Source organism: Aotus nancymaae, unplaced genomic scaffold (assembly GCF_030222135.1).
Source record: "Aotus nancymaae isolate 86718 unplaced genomic scaffold, 86718_ANA_hifiasm-v0.15.2.pri h1tg000029l, whole genome shotgun sequence".
Lineage (NCBI taxonomy): Eukaryota > Metazoa > Chordata > Mammalia > Primates > Aotidae > Aotus > Aotus nancymaae.
Window position 1 is genome coordinate 62,930,102 of NW_026988442.1, and position 24,106 is coordinate 62,954,207.

General features: G+C 41.5%; 1 pseudogene; it reads left to right on the top strand.

Annotated features, from left to right (window-relative positions):
* Window positions 1–11,734: 11,734 nt before the first annotated feature.
* Window positions 11,735–12,054, top strand: LOC105720482 (thioredoxin-like; annotated as a pseudogene).
* The last annotated feature ends 12,052 nt before the right edge of the window (window positions 12,055–24,106 follow it).

The window sequence follows — 24,106 nt, forward strand, 5'->3', positions numbered from 1 at the left end:
ATTCTCCTCCCTCAGCCTCCCTAAGAGTTGGTACTACAGATGTGTACCACCATGCCTGATTAATTTTTGTATTTTTAGTAGAGACAGGGTTTCACCATGTTGGCCAGGCTGGTCTCAAACCCCGACCTCAGGTGATTCGCCTGGCTTGGCCTCTCAAAGTGCTGGGATTACAGCCATGAGCCACTGTGCCCAGCTAATATACTGGATTCTTTTTTTTTTTTTTTTTTTTTTTTTTTGAGATGGAGTTTTGCTCTCGTTACCCAGGCTGGAGTGCAATGGCGCCATCTCGGCTCACCGCAACCTCCGCCTCCTGGGTTCAGGCAATTCTCCTGCCTCAGCCTCCTGAGTAGCTGGGATTACAGGCATGCACCACCATGCCCAGCTAATTTTTTGTATTTTTAGTAGAGACGGGGTTTCACCATGTTGACCAGGATGGTCTCGATCTCTTGACCTCGTGATCCACCCGCCTTGGCCTCCCAAAGTGCTGGGTTTACAGGCGTGAGCCACCGCGCCTGGCCTGGATTCTTAAAAGTTAGAAAGAATAGAGAACTTGAGAGAAATAGAACAGCCTGCTACATAAGACCTCCCGATTTTATCTGACCTTCTTGCCTACTGTTATAGATTGAATTGTGTCCCCCCTCACCACACAAAATGTACATGTTATAGTTCTAACCCCCAGTACCTCATCAGAATTTGGAAACAGGTCCATTGCAGACATAATTAGTTAAAATGGGGTCACACTGGAGTAGGATGGGCACTGATCCAACACAACTGGTGTCCTTCCAGAAGGGTCAATTCAGACACAGACACGCACAGGGAGAACGCCACAGGTTATGAAGTGATGTGCCCACAAGCACAGGAAGTACCAGAAGCCAGGAGAGAGGCCTGGAACAGTTCCTTCCTTAGTGCCTTCAAGGGAGCCCAGCCGTGCCATCACCTTGATTTCAGTCTAGCATCCAGAACAGTGAGATGATCAATTTCTGTTGCTTAAGCCACCAGTTTGTTGCTCTGTTAGGGCAGCTCTAACAAAAATACACCTACATAGCCCCCTTTGGCGATGCTGGTAAACAAACTGGCGCTATCCTTGTCTCAGAGATCAGGAAAGAAGTGCGGAGAGATAAAGCAGATTGCCTTAGATCACAAAGCCAACCAGTTTAGAATTCAGGAATGAGACAAACTCTGCTGCAAAAGGTTGTGAGCAGGAAAGCAGGAAAGAAATGACAAACTCACCTTCCCTGGAGGCCTGCGAACCCCTCTATGTGGGTTGGTTTAAGATGCTCCTGTCTAAAGGGAACTCTGGGGGCTAAAGCACATCCCAGAAGGTGCCCTCCTACGCCTACAAATCTAAGCCAACACCAGGACACCTTCCCCCATAGCCTTGTAATTCCCATTGCGAGAATGAATTACTCTTCAAACACCTGAATCTGCTAAAAAGAATGTAGTTACTGAAAATGAGGCAAGAAAAAAAAGAGAATATGAATAGAAATGGCATTTTAATAAGTAATGAGACTTCAAGGCAGGCTGGTAGTTCGGAATCACTTCTGAACTTTAATATAGAATTAATCTACACTGTCTTCCAAAAACAGCAGTCCAGCAAAAACCTTGCAAGACCGTGTCCACTTCAAACGCAGCCACAGAAAATAAAAAGGAACCTCTAAAAGTGATTGATGTTAGAATGGGTTTTACGAATTAATCTGGTTATTATGGATCAGCTATGGCAAAAGCCCAAATTACATTAAACATCAGTAATATCTAGATTCAATTTAGTATTAGCCATAACAGTACAACTAGAGTTAAATTTTATGAAACATAAATGCTCTCATTTGAGAGAAATAGCTGCCATATCTGGATACCAGTCTAAGTACCAAGCACTGAAGTTAGACCCATGGAGAACAAAACAGAAACCAGCCTCACCTGCACAGAGCTTAGAGATGAGCTCACAAACTGGACTTCAGAGGTAACTCACACCATGGTGATATTTGCTGGTCTTTTTTTTTTTTTAAGACAGGGTCACTCTGTTGCTCCAGGCTGGAGTGCAGTGGCATGATCATAGCTCACTGCATCCTCAAACCCCTGGGCTCAAGCAGTCCTCTGCCTCAGCTTCCTGAGTAGCTGGGACTACAAGGCACAAGCTACCACACCCAGCCAATTTTTATAAACATTTTAGAGATGGGGGTCTTGCTATGTTGCCTAGGCTGGCCTTGAACTCCGGGGCTCAAGTGATCCTTCCACCTCAGCTTCCAAAGCTGCTGGAAGTACAGGCATGAGCCACCATGCTGGCTATATCGGTTGGTCTTTAAAGGTGGAAATTAGGTACCTCATTAGCACAGTAGGTAGAAGGTCAGTCTCATAAAAGTAAAAATTCAGTGATAACAGTCTTAGAAAGTTCTATTTGTTCGTTCAAATTTTAAAATGATCCAGCCCTCCATAACTACCTTTGGAAGGAGTTCCTCTCAGATACTCCGTATGGGAAGAGTGTTCCCCCTTGTGCTGTGTGGCAACCATGGAAGCAGACCAAGGTGTAGCTTGAGAAAACCAAGGTCACTGCTTTAACCCTCAAAGGACCAGGTAACTTAGGAGACTATACTCATTATCCTGGCTGGCAACTCCAGGTTTTAAGCCACTGGTTTACAGGAAGAGACTATGCTCTCCAGAAATCTCAGATGTTCCATGTGCAGAACAGTTCATGAATGGCAAGGGAAGCAAAAGCAAACACAAATAAAGACCCCATCATAGCAGGAGGTCATGGCACCTTCCAAAGGGAGGCAGGGGTGCTACTACATATGGGATTCCCTCAGTCATTTAGGAACCCTCCGCCGGCCTGACAATGTGGCACTGTGACCTGACATCCTCAGCCTACCAGGCGAATTAACAGTGTTGACTGTCACATTCCTCAAGTGAATCCTAAGATTCTGAGTAATTCAGAAACAGCCACTTTAACAAAGTCTGCCCTCCAGGAAACAGCAGCAGCTGCTTCGAGGAGGCAGCTCAGCTTCAGCCAAAAGCTATACCATTAGGACTTGATGCCATTCCAACCCGCCTTCTTTCTGAATGACATCAGATCACTTTCAGCCAAATGACAAATTGGAAGAATAGATGCCAGTGTGATTAACTTCAGTTTTTACATTATTAAATTTGCAATTTGTCCATTAAAAAGACGCCCGGCACTTCAGAGAATCAGAGCTGGCACACTGTTCTAACGGTGTTGAGTTTTCACTGTGGCACAAGTAAGCTTAAAATTGGGGCAATTATAATTGTATGTGTTCATGTGGATATGCTCAGCTCACCAACTTTAAAGAACAAGATACCATACATGAAAAAGTAAGGATGAAAACCTTCAAAGCCACTCTCTTCAAATCACTTTAAAAGCAGGCTGAAAACAAACACTTTGAAGTTCTGCTCCAGCAGAGTCCTGGGGAAATTTTAAAAAGAAATTAAACTATAGTTATAGTTATCACTTCTTATTACATGCCACATTGTCTTTAAGAAAAAAATCAAAATGTATAAAAATAAGGTTTCAAAATACAAAAGGATCATATTTGCAGAGTTAATCAATCATGTCCAGGCAGCTATTTAAGGCACGACAGAAAACAAAGCACTCACCTCCCCAGGCTGCAGGAAAGCAAGTAAGTTTCACTGCTCTCCAGAGCTTGCTACAAAGACATGACTGGGGGTTGCCTGTGCTCTGGGCATGCCCCCAGTCTGATCCTTTGCCTTATCTTTGCAAAGTTGCAAGCAACTTCCTGGGAATTAAAAATGAGCTGCCAGGGTGTTCTGTGGCATTTTACAGGCCACTGGTCACCAAGTCGTCCGTGGCCATGCATTCTAGCAGCTAGCAGTTTGGCTACGGCGGGAGGCACACTTTGTCATCACTGCAAATTACAAATACCGGAGTGCATGTAGGGCTGCGGGGCTACAAACCCTGCACCTACCTGGTTAGGAATGTTTTCACTTCTCCCTACTAAGAGTTTCCTTCCTCCTCCCCACAGAACCAGCTCCAACTCCAGCACATCTTAACCTTGGCAGTATACAGCCAAGGAATTTACAAAAATGCCGGAACATCTGAGGTTTAAAACATTCATGATAACAACCTCCACTAAATGAAAGCAACCAAGTTTTCCAGCCACTTCAACTCTTGGTCTTTTTTAGTGAGGACTTTTTTCTCTACATTTTAAAGTAATATATCCACATTATAGCCCATATATTAGATCCAGAACAGTTTTTTAAAATTTCATCACATGCAACCACCATTAATACTCCCTTCTTTTCTTTTTTTCATAGAATTTTATTCTGCCTCATACCTAACTTAAAACATACCTTAAATATTATTTTACCCTCAAAATGTACATAGTACTACCATTTCCTTATCCATTCTTTTCTTGTTAGACAAATAACTCACTTTCCATTTTTCTTTATTATAAATTATACTTAAAAGAACTATCTTTATGACAAATCTTTTTCTGTGTGTCAAGCATTCCCTTGGAAATAGATTTCTAGAGTTAGGCTGAAAACTAATACTTCCAAGAGCTGTTCTCTCAGAGTCCTGAAAATATCTGTCTAAACTATAGTTATCACGTCTTATTATATGCAACATTCTTTTTAAGAAAAAATCAAAACATATAAAAATAAGGTTTCCAAATACAAAGGATCATATTTGCAGCCAATCTATTTTATCCAGGCTGCTATTTAAGGCATGCCAGGAAAGAAAGCCCTCACCTCCCCAGGCTGCAGGAATGCTAGTAAGTTACTCTAGTGCTACTCTGGTAGCTAATAAGTTTCTCCAGTGTTAAATCCTGACATTTCACTTTCCTATATTCAAAACCTAACCTCCCGCTCCTCTGGATTTTTCTCCAGGATCTCCTTCTCTCCTAGATTGGCCTCAAACTCCATCAGCCTCCTGCCTCATCAGCTATAGCTATAGCACTGGCCATAGTTTCTAAGGCTTTTTGTCTTTGCTTTTGTCTCTGCGTGTTTTCACTCAACCACTAACACTGCCGAGCACACTCAGAAAGGTATTCTGCTAACACTGTTTTTAAAATTATATGGATTACATATCTGTTTATCTTGCCTGCTTTTCAGAATATATGACATTTAGTGATCAGAAGCATTTATTAGGTATCTACTGCAGAAAAACAAAACTAGGATGGTCACATGACCAACTTTCTACTTTCTTTTTCATTAAGATTTTCCACAAATCTGGAGTCAAACCCAGGTCATTTTCAAACTATGCACATTAGCTACGGGTTTTTTTAAACTTCTATCCTCTATTCCTTCACTTACAAAAAATAAATAAGTTTTCTTTTTTCTTTTCTCCACGAGAAGTTCGACAACTTTTAAAGAGTTTAAAAGCATGGTTCATTGATTATTGTTTTTTTCCAGTGTCCTATGAACTACTTAACTTCATCACGTGAAAAGATTTAACGCAAACATACACATTAAGTCTACATTGGTCAGAAATGTGTTCAGTAAAATGTACACATTGCAAACCACAACGTGAAACCACAGCCATAAAATATAGACCCATCTAAATAGAAACAGTCGATCTAAATTGGATTGGCTGTGTCTATATTTTTCTGTTACTATGATATTTGTTTACCACTTATCCAATCACCACTGGCACTGCTCACAAGGAAGCAACCGCGAGTGCCAAAGATTTGAGAACAATTTATAAAAAGGGAGGGAACGAGAGGGGAAGGAAGATTTCTGAATTTGAAAATCAAAAGCATAAAGTTTATGGGGCATCTAGGAATTATGTACTCATTGGATTTATAATAAAACTTTCTAAAATACAGGTCTATATGAATGATTGACTCACTGTGTTTTGTGAAATACAAAGTCTTTAAAAACAGAAAAGGCACTCTGCTTTCCTTAAGATTATTAACACTGATTGAGCACCCGATATAGTATATTAACAAAATATATAAGAAACTGCTAATATGGGTTGCCTTGTGGCAAAAAACTAGCTGCCTGGAGGAGACATGGGGTGGGGGATTCTCACTGTACATTCTTTTGTCACTTTTAAATATTGAACCATAGGAGTAAATTACCCATTCAGAAAATAAATTGTATTTTTAAAATTTAAAGCATTTCATAGGATATTCTGGAAGCTCAATAAATGTTAACTCAAATTAATCCATTTCCCAGGAAAGTAAGTGGTATGCCTGGAGAGACCACTTAGTTAACATTTTTCTTCAAAGAGGGAACATACCTTCATTTAGCCACCTTCTAAAATCATGGCAATATTATATTTTTATTATAATAACATTTTTTCAGCCCAATTACTCTTCTCTGAGGCTGGAAGGGCCCATCAGCACACCTTGATTCACAGTTGAAGTTGATTGCCAAAAGCCTCTGTGTGTGCCCTTAGAAGTCAAGTTCTTGTTGCTAGAAGCATGGAGAAAACCTCAGAGAACTTCCTATCACCTCAACTTGTGCTCTGTACATTGGAGAATCAGGCCTATATGTGCTATAATTACTCCTATTTAAGGGCATTAAAGGTGAGGTTTTAGATCTATATAGAAGTAACTGCAACTAAAATCAGAAATCAAAGGAGAGAATAAGAGAAAGCACCGTGTGTGTGCATATGCATGTGCATGTGTGCATGCATGCGTGTGTGTGTGTGTGCACGTGTGCCATCACAAAAGTGGCTCTGTGGTCGACCATGTGAGTGAACATTCACTTGAGCCTCTGACATGAACCCACATTGATCTGCCCCACCTGGACATTCACAGGCCTCCACAGCAGACACATCTTTATGTAACTTGCTCATGTCTTAGCTATAAGACCCTCTGAAAACACTCATTGCATTTGCAACTTCTGGATTAATATTGATCCTTAGATGCTTGTATGGGCTCTAATTTTCTATTGAGTCTCCATAAGCCAATGGACCACGGTCTGTTGAGGCTTTCTTCCCCGGACCCCTCACTTCTGCCCTCCTTCTCCCTTAGTACGGTCGTCACCCTGGTCTGGGTCTCCACACCCTCACTCAAGGTTGACATCCTCTCTCTCTTTCATTTCGCTTCTGCTTGTAACTCAGAGGATCAGCAACATGGGCTAAAGGGAAAGGATCAGAGACAGGCAAATCCAGGCTGGAGGGAACCTGAGTGCATCACCCTGCCTCCAGAGTTTTGGTGATGGTCCAGCAGATACCTGTAGAAGTGCGGGCACCTGCGCCCACTTGGGTCCCCAAGTCTGTCATCCAAGGAGATGCAGCAGTGGTAGGACCATAAGCAAAAGAAAACACTGAGTGGAAGAAAAGGAGGCCTCAGCAGCACAGCAGATCCTCCTAATGCTCTACTCAGCACAGAGTGTCACACAGCTGCAGGACACGGCCCAGAACCCACACTGCCTCCCAGCATCACAGCAGTGGGGTTGGACAGGAGATGGCAAGAACAAGGCAGATCCCAAGACCCAGCCGGCATATCAGTAACAGCAGGAGATCAAAGAAGAAACTCAGAAACACGGGCCGAGAAAACACCATGAGGGTGGAGGGCACGTGCCTTCTCTCACTCAGGGCTTCTGCTGGTTTTCCACCTCCAGCTAATTAATGGGTGTGAAGCTGTCAGGGTGCCTCTGCCCACATCAGCAATGGGTCAGAGACCAAGAGATATACTGGGTGGGGCCTGCTACTGAAAAGCAAGAGAAGCTACAACTGCACGGGGTTGCAGAAAGCAGTGACAGCTGCCAGCCTGCCCTTCTACTCACTCAAAAACTCTCTGCAGCTCCTTCTCCCCATCATTAAGATCATCATTAAACCCAGCAGTGACTGGGCATGCATTATCTATGAAGACATCACCTCTTACCTTTCTCCTTGCTCCCTATTCTCCAGCCACTCTGGTCTCCTTGGTGTTCCTTGAATAAACGAGATTAAGTTCCCACCCCAGGGCCTTTGCACTTGCTGTTGCCTCTGCCCATAAGGCTCGTCCCATAAGTACCTTCACAGCATTTTTTCTCTCCTCCTTCCATCTTCACTGAAATGTCTCAGACTTTCCTAATCACCCTATTTAACATTGCAAATCCAGGCTGGGCACAGTGGCTCAAACCTGTAATCCCAGCACTTTGGGAGGTGAAGGCAGGTAGATCACTGGAGGTCAGGAATTTGAGACCAGCCTGGCCAACATGGTGAAACCCCATCTCTACTAAAAGCACAAAAATTAGCCAGCCACAGCGGTACGCACCTGTAATTCCAACCACTCAGGAGGCTGAGGCACGAGAATCACTTAAACCTGGGAGGTAGAGGCTGCAGCAAGCTGAGATCACGCCACTGTACTCCAGCCTGGGCAACAGAGTGAAACTGTCTCAAAAAATAAATAAATAAAAATAAATTACAAATCCCCTCCTTCACCACCCCAGCATTCTCCCTTTCCTGTCTTATCCTTCACAGCATTTATTACACTGACATCCTGTATGTTTACTTATGTGTTTGTTTATTGTCCTCTTCACCAGAGGCAATGTGCTGAAAGTCAAGAAAGGGTAAAACAGTAAAACATTAGGAGACTGACGAGGGTAGATCACTTGAGATCAGGAGTTCAAGACCAGCCTGGCCAACACAGCAAAACTCTGTCTCTACCAAAAATACAAAAATTAGCCAGGTGTAGTGGCCTGTGCCTGTAATCCCAGCTACTCAGGAGGCTGAGGCAGGATGATCACTTAAACCTGGGAGGCAAAGGTTGTAGTGAACTGAAATCACGCCACTGTACTCCAGCCTGGGCGACAAAACAAGAAAGAGAAAAAAAAAAAAAGAAATGGTAAAACAACACTCAAAAGAACTCAGAAAGGGGATGTTACCAGCAAAACGACCAATGCCATTATGCCCCTTTTCTTCTTCCCATTGCAAGCCATTTGCCTCCCAGTCTTTAACATCTGGACTGAGAGACGTTGTCCTTGAAGTTTTCCCTCGTGGCTCTTTGATTCCCTGGTCTTCTCTTTCCCCAAACAACATCGTTTATTTTGTGCAAAACGTCACACTAACCAAAAGCACCTGCCTCCTTGGGCTACTGGGAGAATTAAATGAATTAGTTCATTGAATGCTTAGAAAAGTACTAGGACAGTGCTCAGTCATTACTAAGTGTCCAGGAAATCACAGCCATTGTTACTATTTAGTATACGTACCTTCTATCACATCTACTGATTCAAGTCTTATTTCTATAGCTAGAGCATAAGCAAACTGAAGACAAAGAGCTTATCCTACATTGTGGGATTTCCCAGAGTGCTTACTCCAGATTTTTAATGATTATTTGACAACTGATTGAAACAAAGTATTTCAACTTTTAAAGATTCATTTGAAAACCCTTAGAACTTCTATTTAAACAGTGATTCCAATCCTTTACCTCTCCCAGGACTGACCCGGTATGCAAATACAGCAAATCCCTGAAAACAGCATTTATAACAGGAGCTTTGCTATAGCATGAACAGCAAAGTCAAAATACTATACAAAAGATCAAACAAATATTGACTCAAAGAATTTTCCCCAAGGCAACTGTTATAGTCTTATCTTGAATGAATGTTTGCACAGTTAATTAAGTATTGCTATGGACTCAGCAAAATCCCAGGCAGACCCTGCCAAGCCGAGTTTTACATTCCCACTGCTTTATCGCTATTTACAAAGCCACGCACAAGGTCCTCTCCTCCTAGCCCCTCACCTATCAGTCCTCCTAATGCCGGGTGTGGAATTAAATGATAAGTAAGTCATACACCTTTTATCCGTAGACAAAAGATAATGGAATCTCAGTGCCAAAGATTCCATTTACCTATCCCACAGCAAATATGCTCTGTCATTACCCTCCCAGAAATCAATCAGGCTGCATCTGTTACTACCTGTTGACATCTTGGAAATGTATGAAATAATACAATCATGTAGAGAGAGAGGTGTTTACTGGTTTCACAGAACATGCCTCTATACACCTGATACTAATGAAAGTCTACTTCCTATGGTTACCAACCAAGAAGCCTGTGAGAACACCTCAAAATCACAGGATGTTCTGTATAGTGAATAAGCTGATTGCTAGCTTACAATGGGTTGTCTAAATATGGAGGTCAGTTATAATGAACAGAAGCCAACAAGAGTCATTCACAACCATTCTTCCTTCCCTCCTTCCATTCAGCCATCATTTATTGAGCACTTATGATGATCCAGGCACTATTCCAGGCACTGGGAATATCATGGGAAATACAATTACCATACTCTCAGGAACGTTTATGAGGGGGGAAGGAGATCAATAAAATAAAGAGGTTAAAAATTTATAGTGTGTTAGATATTAATAAGTGCTAAAGAGAAGACACATTAAGAAGCAGGGTATGAAATCCCAAAGTCCCAGCAGAAGGAATAAACCTGTAGATGGGTAGCCAAAAATATCCTCAGAAAGAAGCCACTATTTGAAGAAAGTGGAAAAGCCAGCCTTGCAGGGAAGTGGGGAAGAGTCTTGAGAGTGAAATGCCCAGGTCCTGTGGCAGAGCACGGCTGGCATGTTGAGGAACATTCAGGAGGCCAGTGTGGTGGAGCCTGGTGCTCACTGGGAGACAGAGAAGGAATAGAAGTAGGGAGCAAGACTCTACAGCGTTTTGCTTCCAAAACATACACATTTTTACTAATCTCAGAAAAGCCACCTGTTTACCAAATTTTCATTTACTCACAACTCTCCAGCTGTTCTTCTTCCAAGAATTTATATACTTCATGAAAAACAATTCACATACACACACGTACATACACACACACACCACCCACCCTTGCAATTTAAAAAAAAAAGAAAGTTTTACAGCTAGCCAACGTATTTGCCTGGGGAAAGCTCTTAAGCTTCTATTAATAAAAATGAAAACTGTTCATGGCTTTGAGTGTAAGCTTCTGCAGGACTGGAACCAGGGCTTACAGTGATGGACACTGCTCAGCACCATGGACCACTGGGCGCTCGGCGATGCTGTGGAAAGACATCATGTGGGCTAACAATAATAATATGCAGAATTATAGGAGATGGGAATGTTGACATTTATCATAGGGACTTTTTTAAATGTGGCAATGCTTCAAAGTCTTTGGCAAATTTAAATGCCAAGCTGGCTCATGCAATATCCAGACCACACATCCTTCCTGTCCAACCAGCTTCTCAACATGAATAAGATACTATCAGCCAAGATCTGTAACACAGCAGCAGGCTTTGGGGTGGTACCTTAAGACCTGCTATCTTCCAATTCTATTCAATCCTAATCAACCTAGTTTATCACATAAACAGTTTTCCATTACAAAACATTTCTAAGCAATTCTACTGCAGTGACTTCACTTTTCTTAGGTATACACAGTCTATGTCACCAAGGCAAAAAGCTGGACTACAAGGCATGTCCTGTGTAACAAAAATTAGTTATTATGTTACATGGATGTTTTGTGTAATGGTAAGAAAAACTTAAAATGTAAAAAAAAAAAAGTTATGATTATTAATGACTAGCCATAATTCTGTCTCCGTCAGATTCTCCCAAGGCCACTCCCACCAGCTCACCCACAAAACGGACACATTCCTGTGGCTGAGTCACTTTTCTGGCTCTCCCTGTTTGGAAGTTATACCAAAACTTTAAAAAAAAAAAGTATACATAATAAAGAACTTCAGGGTGGGGATGTGGCTGAAACTTCAGAAAGGTATGGAGAGGGAAGTAAAAATTAGTTTGAAGAAGAAGCATCTGGAACACTGTGGAACAAGAGACAGAGGAGATACTTTTTAGAAATGTTACTTAGAAGACCCCAACAGCCAAAATGGTAGAACAAACTGAGCGTAAGTTTGCATTTCAGAAAGCCTTGGAGGCTGCAGGCGATAAACTTGGAGTAGGTGACTTCTCAGCTCCATGGTGTGGGCCTTGCAAAATGATCAAGCCTCTCATTCATTCCCTCTCTGAAAAGTATTCCAACATGGTATTCCTTGAAGTACATGTAGGTGACTGTCAGGATGTTGCTTTAGAGCGTGAAGTCAAATGCATGCCAACCTAGTTTTATAAGAAGGGACAAAAGGTAGGTGAATTTTCTGGAGCTGTAATAATAAGAAAAATCTTGAAGCCACCATTAATGAATCAGTCTAATTATGTCTTCTTGAAAGCATAACCAACCATTGGCTATTTAAAATTTGTAATTTTTTTATTTACAAAAAGTATAACGTATGGAGACTATATACCCAACTGCATCTGGATGATAATAAAATGTTAACTCAAAAACAGTGTTACTAATGTTCTCCGAAAGATGTAAATGAAGCTTGAAAATTCGGAAATATTTGTTTGTCACTTTAGTTTCTGAACTGTGTTCCTCTCAATGGTAAGTTGTATCAATTACTCTTGGAATAACTAGACTTAGAGAAAGAGTCTAACCTGTGGACATAAGAAATGCACCAAATTTTTTACTTGACATAATACATTCTGCATTATTGAGGGCAATGACATATTCCAAAACAAAGCATGGTAAAAAGGCTGCAGGAAAATTCACGAACAGATTTCTCCTGCCCTGCCTCAAACACAAGCCAGCTATTCTACAGAGGTTAAAAATTACATGCTGATTTCTTCTCAAACTCCCTTACAAAGCAGGGATTTGGGCAAAGATCCATTCTAGCTTGCATTTTTCCAGTCTCAGCAAAGAAGCCCAAAAAACCAAAACCTCCATCCTCACAGTGGTGAGGTATTCCCCACTCACCTTGGAAAAACAGGACTTTCTGTTGAGACCATTCCCTCCCTCTCTCCTCCTATCAGGCCAGTTTGCATCCTTCCAAAGCAAAAGCTTTTCTACCCTCCAGAAAATTTTGGTCAAAGAAGATTCATATATAATACAGAATAAATGCTACCAGAGAGTAGTCAATTAAATTTTTCTGTTGCAAAAAAGAAGAGAATAAATTCTCCATTCTGATGGCAAAATAACTATTTGAGACATTAATAATTATACCAGGAATCCTCCTAAATTGTATAAAATATAAATAAAAATTAGAGGAAAAAAAATCTTTTAAAACAAAGATTATCCAAGAGAATTCTCTTAAACCAAAGGAAAGAAGCGAAGACTATATAGTAGCACTTTATTGCCCTACAAGGATAACATATGATGCCTACAATCGGAAAAAAATGAAGTTTTAAAAAGCTATACATAGAAAAGGTAAGAAAAATTATATACTTTTAAAATGTTATCAGTAAATATTCTAGAGGTATAAATTGCTTTTTACTTTTCTGTATTTTCTGCCGCTCTCATAGCATGTACTCATTGATAATGTAAAACAACTTTTTTATTTTTTGAGATGGAGTCTCACTCTGTCACCAGCCTGGAGTGCAGTGGCCTGATCTTGGCTCACTGCAACCTCCACCTCCTGGGTTCAAGCGATTTTGCTGCCTCATCCTCCCCAGTAGCTGGAACTACAGGTTCACACCGCTACGCCCAGCTAATTTTTGTATTTTTAGTAGAGATGGGGTTTCACCATGTTGGCCAGGATGGTCTCCATCTCTTGACCTCGTGAACCACCTGCCTCGGCCTCCCAAAGTGCTAGGATTACAGGTATGAGCCACCACACCCAGCCAAAAACAACTTTTCAAAAGATGTTTAAATTATTAAAACATTCAAAGATTAAAATGTTTATTAAGGGTCATAAAGTATAAATATAAAATATGCTCAGGAAAACATGATGATAAAATATTATCATCACTAATCATGCAACCTCTCCCAGATAAATCATTTACACACTACATACCAGTGCTTCTCAAACTGGAGAAGGCATAAGAACCACCTGGAGAGTGTGTTAAAATACAGGTGATAGGAATAGTAGGCAGCCATTAAAAGGAAAGAAATTATGTCCTCTGCAGGAACCTGGATGCAGCTGGAGGCCATTATCCTAAGCAAATTAACATGGAATAGAAAACCAAATACTGCATGTTCTCTCTTAGAAGTGAGATCTACATATTGGGAATAAAGATACATATGGAAATAAAGATAGCTACAATAGATATGGTACTACTGAAGGGGAGAGGAAAGAAGGGGTGCAAAGGTTGAAACCTAACTATTAGATACTATCCTCACTATCTGGGTGTTAAGATCAGTTGTACCCCAAACCTCAGCATCATGCAATACACCCATGTAACAAACTTGCATATACACCCCCAAATCTGAAATAAAAGTTGAAATTATTTTTAAAAGGAAACACATAATGATAAATAGAACATAACGTCTCTAGACACAAGACACAAATGTGTAGCCAAAAATGGTACTGCCCAATCTGTACCATGGGCCAGTGAACTATAGCCCAAGAACTAGCAGCTTTTTTCTATAAATAAAATTTATTTTGTTACAGGCTCAGGCCTGTAATCCCAACACTTTGGGAGGCCAAGGTGGGCAGATCTCTTGAGCTCAGGAGTTAGAAACAAGCCTGAGTAACAAGACGAAACCCAGTGTCTACAAAAAATATGGCCAGGCACAGAGGCACGCACCTGTAGTCCTAGCTACTTGGAAGGCTGAGGCAAGAGGATTGCTTGAGCCTGGGAGGTGGAGATTGCAGTAAGCAGAGATAGAACCGCTGCACTCCAACTTGGGCAACAAAGCAAAACCTTGCCTCAAAAATAAATAACCAATTAAATAAGTTGTGTTGGAACACACACACACATACACACACACACACACACACACACAAGAACCCCACAGGTGACAGAACCTGATAATCTGCATTTTAACAAGCTCTCAAGCGGTATTGATGCTGCCAATCAATCGGCTCACTTTGAGTAACCAGATTTGATGCAACAGGAAGTGACTGCAGTCTAGCTTGAGTTCTCTCCTAGGAAGCATGCCACGCTCATTCTAGACTGAGCAGAAGAGGAAGTGAACTCAAGATTCCACCTTCTTTCGGAGTTCTAAAGCAGGAGCACAGACTCATTTCTCTCTAATCAATCCTTGGTGATTGAATGCTTAGTCATGTCCTTACTAGGGGGTCAGTGAAATTAAGATAATCATGATTCCAGGACTAACAAGCTTGTTAGAGCATCTGATGGAACCAGCCTTTGGATCCAACTTGGCAGACTGCCTCTACCCTCTCTAGAATTCTCTATACACTTAGCCAGTCTTTTGACAGCCTTCAAATACCACATTGTTTCCTACAATGATTTTGGGTGTCTAAGAACAGGAGGTAGTCCATGAATTCAGTACTATCACTTATAAGGAGACAAAGAAGGCAGACATACACTCCATGAGCTGCCCAAGAGGGAGGGATGGTGAACTTAAAAATAGTCCAGGCAGTCTCTGCCCTTTTACTCCCAACCATGCACTCCTCAGACACATCGAAGTCCTCTGGAAGCCAATGCCAAAATCATACTCGGAAACTACACAAAACCTCAGTAAGAGACTACAGTGCCTAAGAAATTACTCAGGCCCCACTCAAACTCCTCCACCAAGCCAGCCCATGAAAGCACCAGAGGGTGACCATCATGTTTCCCTGCACCCTAAACGAAGAAGGTAACTGGCTGAGAGGCCTCCATGTTCCAGGCAGTAACAGCCCCTGAGAGGAACTAACTTAATTAACCATTCAGATGAGCACAGAGAATTCCCACCAGCCCCCAAGTCCCCAAACTCCACATCTGCCATTTATTCCCAGTGCTGTCATTTCCTGCCTGCGGTGAGCTAATCACACGCAGTGGGAATTCTGGAGCTGCCGGTTCTAACGTTTATCTGCTGTTAACTTGTTGTGTGACCTCAAAGATAGGTCTCTAGTGCCTTTATTTCCTCTGCTATAAAAGCAAGATAAGGGAATGACATGCTTGACAAAGTGCCTTAATATAATACTATAGTCATTGCTATCCTCAAGATGCTCACAGGAATTGTAATTAACATGTCTCTTTTACTGAAGCCTTTAAAGATAACTGATGACATGTTGTCAAAAGTGTGGGATCTCAAATGATATTTTCTCTTTTGCTAAAACAGGTTTTAGTGGCAAATACTACCTATAAAACTGTTGATAAAAGCAGTTATCAAATGTGCTTCTTTGTAAATCACTGTTTCATTCAAGGGGGTGTCCATAACTATAACTCTAACCATGACTTCATAAATAGAAAAGATGCTAGAAAAGTCACCCTAAGTTAGTTTTCCATAACCTTAACATACAGCATTGAAAACACAGGCAAAATAGGGCTTCACTTCTAAAACTATGTTTTAGATGACTAGATAGTGACACAATCTGTGCTGCTATATCAGAAAAGCTGGTTACAAAACATTTTGTATGAAAAGCAATCAGTATAATCAGGTTTTGTAAGTCTATATGGGCATAAAAAAATATTCAATAAATGGTAGCTATTATATTCCACATCTGTTATGGCCCCGGCCCTTTTCTTCTGCATTTGACTTAGTGATATATTCCACTTATAACATACTGTTAATCATTGATGTGTCCCAAATTTACTGTGAATTGTCCCAGTCTTTTATATAGAAGTTTTTAATTCATGTTCTTCACATGTACCCCAAACCTAAAACGCAATAAAATATATATTTTAAAAAATAAGTTTTGAATTAAAATATTCAAACTTGTTGGCTTTTTCCCTGATAGTTGCTTCTTTTGCTTTAAAGCCATAGAAAATGTCATTCCTGCACAAACCTAATACATATTATATTTTCTGCTACTTTTCCTATCATTTGATTTGCAATATTCAACCCTTTGGAGTTTATTTCTGGGATATGGCTTGTTTGGTGGGTTCTACATTGATACTTTATTATGTTCAACCCCTGTATTGAATAATCCTTTCTCATTATTTTGAAAACTTTATCACATTTGAGCTACATGTATTTGGCAAATTATTCTAATTCACTTTTAAAATATAAGACATAAACACCTCAAAGTAAAAACCCAAATATACATGGCAGCTTTTTAAGAAATATCAGTAAGACATTATCAATAAATCAAATCATTATCAAGCCATTTCAACCTCAGTGGAGCATCAGTCAGCTAAGAATTCCTGTTAAAATCAATCCTCCCTATTCAGGAGAAGATTTTGACAATGTAATTGCAGGGTATACAAGTATATGGTAGCTGAGTCATCAACTACTGTTTGAATTCAACAGTGTTATGGGGAGGGGCTACTTCTTGGGTGGCAATGTTATTCTGACCCTGAAACAACTGAAACTAACACCCCTTGACCTGAAAAAAATACAGGCAAAGAAGTAAAATTCATTGTTTAATTTGGTCAAGATTTAGCACCATCGTTTTCACTCTAATGATTTTCCTCCAGATATATTAGAAACCTGACATACACAATATGTACCATATAAATTTGCACTTGTTGTTAGGTTTCTAATGTCTGCATCTTGCCATTCCCATTAAGATATAAGTTCCTGAACTGGAAAGGCTGTGCTTAATAGGGAAGGAAGGAAGAGAGAGAGAGGAAGAGAGGGAAGGAGGGACTTGGTGAACTTTGCAGCTCCTTCTTTACTGAGTCTTGCTTACAGTGGACACTCAGGAAAGGTTACCATTAGACAAACTATTTCAGGACTCCAGCCGCAAATGATGCTTAACAAAAAAAAGAACACAGATCACTGTAAGTTTTCATTTGAATTCATCTTCCCTACTGACTACAGACAGATTTTTGCCATTAATTCACACCCTGAAGCACAAGACATGATGATCTTTTTCTTCATTTGCATAGCTACGATTCGTCATTATTCAGCCCTATTTTTTATTCAACAAAATAGCATTGCACCATTAAGATTTCGGCATGTCTATTCTTGCAGTGGTTATTTTGAATGTTGCCTTTTAGAAGCAACTACTCCAAGAAAAAAGAAACCATAACATCTAAGGTATACATTTGGCTTGGTTTTATAACTTAAGCTTTCATTTTCCTGTTGCTTTTCCATGTAGGGGAAGAATGCCTTAGAGATGTTCCTTTGGAGCAACAGAGTTGATGAAGTCCTCAAGTTTTTAATCCCTCCTCTTTTTTTTTTTTTTTTTTTGAGATGGAGCTTTGCTCTTGTTGCCCAGGGTGGAGTGCAATGGTGCAATCTTGGCTCACTTGAACCGAGTTCAAGCGATTCTCCTGCCTTAGCCTCCCGAGTAGCTGGGATTACAGGCAGCTGCCACCACGCTTGGCTAATTTTTTTGCATTTTTAATAGAGACGGGGTTCACCATGTTAGCCAGGCTGGTCTTGAACTCCTGACCTCAGGTGATCCACACACCTCAGCCTCCCAAAGTGGTGGGATTACCAGTGTGAGCCACCACACCTGGCATAATCTCTGCTTTTAATCCCTTTCTCCGATAAATGGACTAGAGAAAGCACTAGCATCATGATCATCATCAAGGCTACAATTTACTGAGCATCTTCTAGATGCCAGTCACACTGCTACATCATTTACACATTATTTTTAGTGCTTGCTGTTTTTGTTATCAAAAAGATTCTATGATGTTTCTTCTTCCTATCCCTGAAAAAAATGCTGTTTAATCTTACACTTAAGTATAATTTTAGAGATACTGTTTAACTTTTTAACCTAATAAATAACTATCATTATAAGAAATTTGATGCTTACTTTTATAATGTACTTAAAAGTATATCCTATAAAAATGTCTTGTCTATCCCCACTTCTCTCTTTTCTGTCTGGGAAGAGTGGATATGTTTGTCACACAGCATAAGGAGACCAGGGAAAAGGAGGGAGATTATTTTACATGCTGGCAAAGGAATGGTATTTGACTCCTTCCATGCCCCCATCTTCCCAAGCCCCAAGGAATCCAGGAGAACTGAGAGGTAGAGTTACACCACCAGTAAATACTAATTGGGCTGCCTCCCTCTGTCCTCAATTCCAGCATTTGCCTAGGGTGTCAACTAGAGAGTGAGGCTTGCCTCACAGGGGACTCCCAGGGAGTAGAGAGAAAATTCCAAGGAGTCCGCCAAAAATGCAATTCCTTCAATTATATTGGGATAGAGTCGCCTAAAAACACATATAAACAAACACATATCTTATTACTAAATCTAAACATTAAGTCTTATCATAGCAGTTCACGTTCACTACAAACCATGTTCAAGGAGGCACTGCAAGGATGGCTGGAGCCCAGGAGGTCAAGGCTGCAGTGAGCTATGATGGCTCCACTACATTCCATCCTGTGTGACAGAGCAAGACCCTGTCTCAAAAAAAAAAAAGGAACGCACTGCAGCCTGATAAGTCTGAGAACGGCTATAGAGCATGCCTGCAGAAACACCTCTGCTCATCTCTAAGCTTTCCATTAAGTATTACTGGAGATACCACCACCCCCATCTCATTCCACAGAATCTAGATCCAAATCCACACTAGCATATTTCCCCTTCTCTCCCAAAGAGAAGCAAGAGAAAGAACACATTAGCTAGGCCCAAAGGTTAGTGTTAAAGGACTGTAGGAAGGTCACTAATTGAAACCAGATTCTTGGGGTGCCAAGCATGCCCAATGTGGGTGTCGACTACCCCTCATGGAAACTCCCTCTGGGAAGCTACAAAGATGCAGAGCAGGAGACATTAGATGCAGCCTGTGCCCCATATTGTTGAGCCCAATCCTTCACCTCTCCCTGTGCTCCTATCTTTTTACAAATGACTCCATAGCTCCTTCCACTATAGGAGAGCAGTACAAAGTCCTGCCCACTGATTCTGGGCTTTCGTCGGTGGGAGCCTAGGCCTTAAGAGTATTGCAAGTTTCCTCTTACCCCTGACAGCTGTGCCATCGCCTTGGGAAGCTGCCCCAGGATGCTGCTGCCCTCAGCTTGGATCCCAAACTGAAGGCCCAGCCAGGTCTCAGCCAAACCCCAGGAAACTCACAAGTGCAGGAGTAATAATACATAATTGTTGTTTTAAGCCACTGTGTTTTAGAGTATTTTTACACGGTATTATTACGCCAGCAGTTAACTAATACACAGTGTAAGAGACTGCTCATGGAAAATATGATATGCCCCCTTCTCAGAAAAAGGATAACTAGATTTTTGTATGTGCTGTTGTTATGAGAGGTTTAGGCGAATTTACTTAGTTATTGCTCACAACAACCCTATAAGACAGATAGGATTGTTATCTCTATTTTAAAGATATGGCAGCAATGACAGTTAAGTAACTTGCCCACAGTTGGAAAGTGATCAAGGCTGAATTCGAACCCCAGTCACCTGGACCAGAGCCCTTGCTCATAACTTCTGTGCTAAATGACCTTCAAAGTGCCTGACCCACCTTGCCTAACCCTTTGCTGCAGGTTCCCAGGCCCTCTGGATAACCTTTGACCAGACCAGCACTAGTAATTAGTGCAGTAGTCAAGGCCCTGCATAGCTCAGTGCCTGATTATCCTATCCAGACGCCTGCCCGCTCCTCCTCCTCCTTCTCCCTCCCTACCCCTCCCTCAAGGCCTGCCCCAACCATGCTGAGCCTACAATTTACCAAATCCATCAACTCCCTCCCACCTTCGCCCCAGCCACTCCTTCTGCCTGGACCACCTTTAGGTCACCTTCTGGGACACAGGCCCAGGGAAAGCTTCGAAGGAATGATTTTGAAGGAACCATTTCCTGTCCCTAGCCAAGTACACAGGCTGCTTTATGCTGAGTGTTCTCCCAGACTCCAGAAACTTCTATATGGAGCACTAAGGACTCCAAGCTGTGGCTGTCTGCTTAGCTCTTGTCTGAGCAGGATGAAAGCCCCTTGAGAGCATGGCCTAAGACCTGTTCATCTTTCAGCCCAGGGGTCAGCAGGGTGCCTGCTCACATAGTGAGAGCACAGCAAAAACTGGCTACATTAAAAGGCAGGTAAAAGGAACAATGATGTAATGAAGAAATGGATATAGAGACAGGAGATTTGAAATTTCATTTTAAAATAACCAATTCTTCATTTCTAATAACGTTAATTAAACTCTCAACACCCCTGGGTCTCCAGCTATATATTCTTCAATTGGAATCGTTCTTTCATGACGGTTTCCTCTGCCAAGACTTCCCTTGTCGGCTGATGTATTTCAACAGGGTGTCTTGGGACAAGTGACAAAAGGCACTATATTGGCTTGGAACCGTGGGAGGAATTGAAGGCCTGCTTACTAAACATTCATTCCTGGCAACACAAAAGTCCCTGTACTGTGTTTCCAAAGGAAACGGAGGAAAGTGTGTTGCAGAGGAAGGCACATTATCAAGGAGTGAAAGGAAAAGATTCCCATGACAGGGAACAGATAGGTAGGGACTTGATAGGGAGTTGACTTATTAACAGGAGCTAGCAAGTGACTCATGGGGAGGCCCAACTCTCAGAATCCCTGTGCAGCTGACAAGTGGTTATTACTGTCCTGCTCTCAGACTCAGACTCCCTTCAAAGAGTCAGGGCTCAGTAGCTTGGCAAAACCTACAGACAGCTGACAGGACGCAAGATGGAGACTGCAGCTGCCCTCAAAATCTTACAAGAGACAGGTCACAGTCACGGAGCAAAAAGAGAACTATATCCAAGAACAGTGAAATGAACTGGCCAGGCGAGGTAGCTCACACCTGTAAACCCAGAACTTTGGGAGGCCGAGGCAGGCGGATCACCTGAGGTTAGGAGTCCAAGACCAGCCTGGCCAACATGGTGAAACCCCATGTCTACTAAAAATACAAAAATTAGCTGGGCATGGTAGTAGGCACTTGCAATCGCAGCTACTAGGGAGGCTGAAGCAGGAGAATCTCTGGAACCCGAGAGGCAGAGGTTACAGTGAGCCAAGATCACACCACTGCACTCCAGCCTGCGCAACAAGAGTGAAACTCCATCTCAAAATAAAATAAAATGATAGAGTGAAATGGACTGTTTCTGGAGTCAGGGGCTGTGTAACACACAAATTCCTGTCCCCACTGACAGCCTCATAATCACTAATGAGCAGTGTTTCTGTTGCTGAAAACACACATTCTTTGTGTTACCTTCGAAAGATGGGGAGCCCCAGAAAATGGATGCTCCTTGGTCTCTTTTACATTAAGCTTCAACCAAAATGTAGAATTATAGACAACCAAATGTAAGAATCAGAAGAGATCTTTGAGATCAGGCCACCTAGTAATTTCCAAACACTTTGTTCAAACAAAAGCTTACAGAAATACAAATATAGGAGAGGAAACTGCAACTGCCCCCATTGGGGTACAGGGGCCAGGAATCCCAGTTGTTGGTACAGGCACAACCTCTGAGATGGCTTGATGGAGGCTTGGGAATTTGGTTGGAAAATCGTGCATTTAGTCCGAACCTGCATTTTGCAGATATGAAAACTAAGGCTCAGAGAGCCAAGGCGACTCATGCAAGGTCACATGGTCAGAGGGCAGAAGGAAAAAGAACAGAACTCAGGTTCCTGGCTGCCAGTCCACATGCCTTTTCTTCTACATGTTGGAGGCCACTCCCTTTCCTAGAAATCAACCTCCACTCTTTCCGTGACTCTGTCCCCATTAGCAAGTCCCAAGCCACTCTAGGGCTTAGGCTATGGTAAACAGTAAGAGTAACAATACGTCTTATGGATGCATTCATCACATGTAATAGGGAAAACCCTGCTATGACCACCAATCCCCACCCCAGCTCACCCCTGACACAGTCCTATCATCAGAGGCTTTCAATGACCTGCAACTTTCTCAGAATCCCCTTCCTACTCCCTTTCCTCTTCTGCTGCATGTCTTACAGCACTGAATTAAAGGACTGCCTGCAATGCTGTAATTCTTCAATTTGCTGTGTTCATCCCTACATAGTATTTGTGTTTGGTTTTAAAATGCTGTTTGCCTCACTTTTAATTTCCTTTTAGAAATTAATAAGTGCAAGGAGAGAAGCCAACATTTAATCGTAGGGACTGGAGGGAACTTTACAATCCGCTTACAAGGCACAAATAGAGTAGTTATTTTCCTATTTCCCTTCTGATTGAATTGGCTGCCGTATCATATGCAGTAAACACTGTGAACTCTAAAGCATTTTTACATCCTTATCTCATCCTCTCATATAACCAAAAGAAAAAAATGTATAATAATAATAATAAAAAAAAAGGTGTGGGGTAGGGTCAGGGGCGGGAGACTAGAACTCTGTATTTAGTTTAAAGTTAATTAAACTTTAAAGGTTTGTGGAGATAATTCATTTTCTTTTGTAGCCTGAGACCATAAAGTTTGCATTCCATTTTACCAATAGAATGATAAAAAGTAACCTGATGTTATTTTCATCCTAATAATAATATATAATAAAACTAGAATAAAGGGTTTCTTTCTAAATAGAGAAGTGAAAATGAAAGCACATGTAGCACACAAGTCTGAACTGACTTATCAAAAAACTAAGTAAACGATTTTAAGGGATGACCTATGTAATTGCTTTACTTTTACACTTCTCTGGAAAGACAACTTTGCAATAAGCTCACAGGTTTGCCTTTATAGGCATCCTAGTTAATCCTCTGAATTAACAAATTTAAAATAGATGGGGTATACTCTTTACAAAGAAAGTTGAATATACAATTAATAAGAACAGGAACTCTCCTCGAAATTTCTGAGTAACTCAGATTTGGAGTCGGATAACATCCCCCTCCTTGTCAGTTCCCCGTCATAAGCATCTAAGGGAAGGACAATGCTGAGTAGTCTTCGCTGGCGAGGAGAAGCAGGAATCCTAGACGAGTCATGTTGAAGATGAACGCGGGGCTGGTGTTAGATTACCCAAACCAGACACAACAAATGGAGCCAGGAGTGGGCTGTTCACAGATTGCCTCCCTACAGAGGATGTCATACGTATGTGTGTGCATGCGTGTGTGTGCCTGTGTGTGTGTAAGATAAGACATTTTAGAGACATAAGAGTTACTGATGAGAGAGAACAAGAATTGTTAAATAAGGTAAGCAGTTCCTCCTCTTGGAAAATGTGGACTTATTGGAAAAAAGAAAATTCTTTGATTCTATGAGATAGAAAGTGAATCTTCAAACAGCAAATTGAGACCTCGAAATCCCAATGGTGAAGCCCACATCGGTCACCTGTTTCCTTCTGACAGTGGCTACTCTTTAATGGAAACCACTTGCCAGAATATGTAACTTCCTAATCCCTGTGTGTCTCCGCAAAAAGACTCCTCCGTGAATGCCCTGGGGACATGGCCTGTATTTCACTCATCTTTGGGATCCCAGAACTGTACCTGAAGCATACAGTGAGCACCCAAAGTTGTGGAAAGGCAGGATGGAAATCTAGTACTTAAATTTTATTTTA